General features: G+C 35.8%; 1 protein-coding gene across 2 annotated transcripts in view; it reads left to right on the top strand.

The window, feature by feature from the left end:
* The first annotated feature begins 1,304 nt into the window (after positions 1-1,304).
* KCNMB2 (potassium calcium-activated channel subfamily M regulatory beta subunit 2) overlaps positions 1,305-6,000 on the top strand; it is a 290,210-nt gene continuing 285,514 nt past the window's right edge. Inside the window, exon 1 of one of the 2 annotated variants that reach the window (XM_070466383.1) lies at positions 1,305-1,466. The gene's annotated coding sequence lies outside the window, so the exon portion shown is untranslated. Of the gene's footprint in view, positions 1,467-1,956; positions 2,426-6,000 lie in introns of those variants that run through there. The other variant, XM_070466382.1, reaches the window with a different exon arrangement.

Here is a 6,000-nt window from a genome sequence, read left to right as displayed (position 1 = left end):
GAGACAGAGCCTCTCTAAAGCAACACTAACTGTCTCTGCCCCAACCCCATCTTTTTCATCCAAGGATCAATGTCCTATCCATTATGTCCTCTTACATTATAAACAGCTATTTCCTAAAATGATCACACATAAGACTGGAGGGAAGTATCCAACTGAGGAAGGGAGTTTCTCTCTCTTTCTCTCTCTCCCCACAAATCAGCCCCACATATGGGGCTGTTAAAGGTTTTTAAATTGTCATTTAAACACTTCCTTACTTTAAAAAAAAATTATTTGAGATATGCAATTTATAATATTACTCTTGTTGTTTTTTAAAGAGAATATCATAAATTCATTTTCCATGAAATAATATTTCTTCCATTACAAAACTTCTAAATGATATGCTTGCCTATTTAAAACAAATCCACTGATTTTTATTAAATGCTGAAAAATAATCTCCCAACAATTTCATTTTGGAATTTTCAGGCTCTTCCTTCAGTGGTGTGAGTTACTCCAATTACAAACTGAAAATGAGGTACTAAAGACAATAATTTTGTATTCCCCAGACTCCTTAAAACTGTGAAATTTAATTACTTGGCTAAGAAACAGTTTCTCTTGCATGATCATGAGGCTAGTGAAAGGCTTTGGACAAAATACAAAAAATTTACTTTTTTTCTACTTTAAGAACTGAAAATTTGAAAAAGCCTGTTGTCCTACCAACATAATGGGAGCAGAATTATTTTTTGAAATTTAAATTATAATATTTTCTGATTTTGCCCCAGGGAAATCACTGTAAGAATACTTAATCAGAATGAAATGTGTTTATAGTGTGTGATACAAGAAGATTTTCTCACTAAGTCACACTTTATTCTTGAAAAGAAATTGTGACCAGTCAAATAGCAGCTAAAATTCACATACAATTAGGGCAGAATAAAACCAACAACCAGAAGTTTAGGAAAGGAAAAAAAAACAGAGAGAAAGAGAAAAATATGTCTTTAAAAATAAATCAGATATCTGAGCAATTCAGATATTCAGTTCTTGCATATAATAAATAATGGATGCTATAATCATAACAATATTTCCAGATAACAAGAATACCAGTAATTAAATAGTGTGGATCTGCAGTCATCTCCTTTGAGATTTTGTTTTGCAGTAGTTTTTGTTTGTTAATCCCACCTCATTTCCACTTCTATAGGCCAGTATAGTAAAGTTCCCTTCATATTCCATCTGCTGCTTTCTCTAAGCCCCTCCCCTGGAGCAGACCACTTGGTTTCCATAGTAACCAGTATAAAACTACTGCTCCTGGGGTAGCAGGAGGGGAGAAAGAAGAGCAGAAGGAAAGGACTAAACCTGAGTGGTGGAAGCAGAACACATCCTCTGCGTTACTGTGAGCCACCAGGAACTTTTTTCTGCTTCCCTACTTGGAGAAGTACATAGAACTTTTCAGAGTAGCACTTCTAGCAAGTAATTACCGTCTTCTCTGACCAATGGTAAGAAATCCCTCTTCCACCTTCCATGATCACAACTGCCCAGAGTGGATCAAGGTAGTATACACTTCCCCATCCCTTGCACTCATTCATTCTTTCCATCTGGACAGCAGAACCGGGCACATGACTGCTTCAAACTGGAACATAGAGCTTTGTAAATTAGGATGAAATAATAGATGTGCTCATTGATCCTTTCAATCCCTTTGATAACTAATTTGAAATTTTATGTAAGTGTATGCCCTGAATTCTAACTCCTCGGTAATTGATGAGAACGTTTCCTGTGAGGACTGATTCTTTTACCTAACTCCAGAGAATTCTTATATTTGTAACTGAGGAGGGAAGGATTCCCTTGCTGGGAGTGAGAATTGTTTGGGGAATCCTAGAATGTTTATTCTCAACTTCACTTTCCATGTAAAAACACCAATTTGCAGAAAGAATTCTCTCTCCTATAGTTAAAAAGAATTTGGCAATGTGATCCAGTAGGCAGGGTGGTGCCGATCTCAGTCTCGGTAAGGAAGTCTGAGCCCTCTCTCTCTTTTTAATATGAGAATTTGAAAGCAGTGGGGAACTGATGTTGGACCTATCACAGCATTGCTAACAGACAGCCTATTACAGTATTTAATAAAAACAGAAACAGCGTGCCCATCATAGGCTAATAAATCCTACCTCCTGCACGCTTTAAAAACAGTAAGAAGCCGCTTTAACGGAGCTTCAGATAACTAATTTCAAGCATGGCTGTCTAGCGTGCCTGTCACTCCTATTGTCCTTCCAAACTCTTTCAGACATTTTGAGCAGGGAGTATTAAAGCTATGAGTTAGCGAGGGCTGTGACATTAATGGTCCAGAAAGGCTTTAGGCACAAGAGGTAATGATGATTACCGGTGGCTATTTGGAGGACTGCACTGGATCGCTGTCATTAAAAATTAAGCGTGGCTTTTGAGGAAGATGTGACAACTACCGGAGGTAGGATTTGCATGTAAAACAAAGGAATCTGTTGCTGTTTCGTATTTTTTTGTTTGCTCTGTGCTGTGTGGGTCGTGAATTGCAGGCAGGTGCTAAGTGAGAAGCAGGAAGGGGAGAGAGGGAGTGGGAGACCGATGTGCTTAAAGCAAAACACAGTGGATACTATTATGTTTTATGGCAGCAATGCCTCGAGGACAAACTGGCTCCAGACTCTTAGCCTGCTGAGTGTGCATTCCACGTTGCTTTTCCCGTGGAGTAGAATGCTTAGAGGTCATGGAGAAAACAGTTTGCTTCTTATCTGTGGTGCCAGCTGGGCTGTTGGTAGGGTTGAGCGGAGACTTTGGTGGATGGGAGGCATAAAGGTCCGAGGGGAAAAAAGAGGAAGCTGTCCTTAAGACTTGAAACCTGTTAGATAAATGTTTTATTCCTATGGTCAATGTGCTTTGATAGCCAGAGACTAATTTTTTAAAAGGGAAATTAGAAGATTACAGTGGATTTCCCTGATAAAACTACTTTGAATTTAATCTATTATAAAAGAAAATTGGGTACCTTCGTCCATTTTGCATATTGAAAGGCTGATCCACACTGTATAAATGGTTTGGTTAAAGCAGATCAAGAGTTTTGCACTAAAGAAGGGGCTTTCTCTCTGTTCCTGCTCTTGCTTTTAAACAACTGCCAGGGCTGCTGATGGAAATGGTGATTCGTTAGAGGTTATGGACTTGGTTCAGCTTTTTTTCCCTTTTTTGTTTTTTTTTTTAAAAGAACAGCATAAAAGCACAGTCCTCCTTGGGAGATGAGAGGGGCAGTTGGGTTCCAAAGTCCAGTGGATAATGAGTAGATTTGCAGGGGGAACTTACACTGCTTTGTACTCTATTATGGGATCGGTATAGCTCAATCAGAAAAGGAAATGTCAGAAAATCATAAGCTATTTTTTTTTTTTTTTTTTTTAGCAAAAATGCAATGATCAGAAACCAGTGTTTCTCCAACTTGATGTATGGTGCAAGTTTCAGTATTTGTCATTGCATGTGACCCTCAATGTGAAGTGGCAGAAACATAGTGACTGAATTGCTCCGTGCTATTGTGTTATTTCTCTATTAGACTTCACAAACTCCAAGATGTAAAGATGTTACTTTAGGTTTTGAAAAACTATATTCTGATGCATTGTTTTGGTTTTACTGAATGGTGAAGATATATAGAATACTTGTATATTCATAAAAGAATGTAATATTTTCAGTATATCACAAACTTCTATATTAATGTAGTATTAAGTAGAAATAAAACTGAAAGACAATTATAGTATGTTTTCAGCTAAATACTAGAATCAAGGCTAAGTGGGGCTTTTTCTCTTTTATGATGCAGTTGAGTTTGAAAATTTGTGAGCTTCTGTGTATATAGTGCCATTCACGAACATACAAAGTTGAAATCATTGCCCTGTAGTGTGGCATCTATGCTTAAAGTTGTGTGTTCCTTTATCCTAATAGTGTGATGATTGTTACTGAACCAGTCAAACTCCCTTGGCTAGTCTTTATGTGATCAAGAGCACATGTCCAAGAAACAATCATCAGAATTTCTAGTGCAATTGATGGGTATGACATTGTTTTCTGCTTCTATGTGGCTAGTGGAATGTGTGACCTTGACCTTGTAAAGTCTCATTCTCTAGCCAATTGTGTTCACCAATCAAGAGCTCATATATAGAAAAAGAGAGCTCATAATACATAAACAGAAATACACACATTTAGTCACTACTGTCAGATTACAACTGAATATTGTTTCTGTTTTTTCATTAATTTCATTCATTTGAAAAGAACTTTCACTGGTTCTAGTTTTACCAATATCTTCTGAATCTAATCTAATTAGGCATTTATTTTAGAGGCAATTGAAGACATCAAAGTTGTCAACAGAAGAAATTATTTTACAATGGTCATACCCATAACATTTTACTGATCAACTAAAATCACTTTTCATAGTTTTTACAGATTTGTGGGAAAAGTCTCTATATAATATTTTGGTGGTATATTTGTTTACACTGAAATCCCTACAACATGAAAAATACAGGGGAAATATGTTTTTTTTCTTTCTCTGGTAGGGAAAGCCAAACCAGGTAATTTAGTCAAAGTAAACTAATTTGTGTCACAAGTTAATTTCATTACCTGTTTACATAAATAGATATCAACCAAAACATTTCCAAATATCCTTTCCTTTTAGTTTCTGCTACATCTAGTAATGAAAAAGCACTAATGCTCCAGTTATATAGAAAGCAAGTGTGAAATTTACCTTGACATAAAAAAATAAGCAAATCTTTGGTCAGTCTTTTTTTCTCAGTCCCCATGGGTAGCCCAGCCCTTGTATCAGTCACCAAGACACAAGTTACCAAGGCCAGTATCATCATCTTTGTTCTCTGTTTCTCTCATATACATACCGTCATCATTCTACTATATCAGTAGATATCAAACCAGACATTTCTCAAACTAGCACAATCTTCTCTTTAATCATCTCTCCCCTTGTACCAAAATATGAAAATTAAATCTAAAAATATTCCTGCTATTATATAAAATAAAACAGAAGACCACAATAATGTACATATGATCCTGATTTTAATATATATGTGTGTATAATAAAAAACTAGAAAAAAGCTACACCAAAATGTTGGCAGTAATTATCTCAGTGTGGTATTATTGATGTATTTTATTCTTTTTATTTATTTGCTGCTAAGATTTTTAGAGTTCTTAATATTTTTTCAAAAAGAAGATATTATATTAATAGTCACAAGATTAACATCAAAATTTATCCATGTTTCTTTTTCAACCCTGCTGCCATCTTTTCTCATTATCATACATTATATCACATACTATGTCTTCACCCTAAATTCCAAAGTAATTTTTTGATCCAAGCAAGACTAAGGAGAAGTTCTATTTCCTATTAGACACCTTCCTCCTTGGGTTTCTTGTTACATCATGAAAAATTCAGCATCACCCTTTCTCAGAGACTGATTCCTACCTCAATTTAGATTTCTTAGAAAAGGAGAATGTGTGTGTGTGTGTGTGTGTGTGTGTGTGTGATTCTATAGATAGAGTAATTTTTTTTAATATCCATCATTTACTGGTTCCTCATTATCTCCTAAATGTTTAAATTTTGGACTGATTTGTGACTCAGTCATAAAACTCTTTTTTATCTATATTGTTGTTCAGTTGCTTAGTTGTGTCCGACACCTTGCAGCCCCGCAGACTGCAGTACACCAGACTTCCCTGTCTTTTGTCTATATACTTACTCCCTAAATGAGTCTCAAGTCCTTAGAAGTTATAAACATCTCACAAATTCTAATTCCTAACCTGGACTTTTCCCCTAACCTCCAAACTTACATATTCAATTTCTTACAAAACTTAAATGCCTTATAAGCACCTTATACTTAACATGCTGAAAGTCAAATTTATGAAAGTTCTCCTCCCCTATTTCCCCCATGTATGTAAGTGGAAACTCTATTCTTATACTTACTTGAGTCCTTTGTGAATCCTCTCTTCCCTTGATACATCACAAATAATCCCATTGCCTCTACCTTTAAACTGTACCCAGAATTC

The sequence above is a fragment of the Odocoileus virginianus genome, chromosome 4, assembly GCF_023699985.2.
Source record: "Odocoileus virginianus isolate 20LAN1187 ecotype Illinois chromosome 4, Ovbor_1.2, whole genome shotgun sequence".
In the NCBI taxonomy this organism is placed as follows: domain Eukaryota; kingdom Metazoa; phylum Chordata; class Mammalia; order Artiodactyla; family Cervidae; genus Odocoileus; species Odocoileus virginianus.
This window is presented reverse-complemented; position numbering and strand designations above follow the sequence as displayed.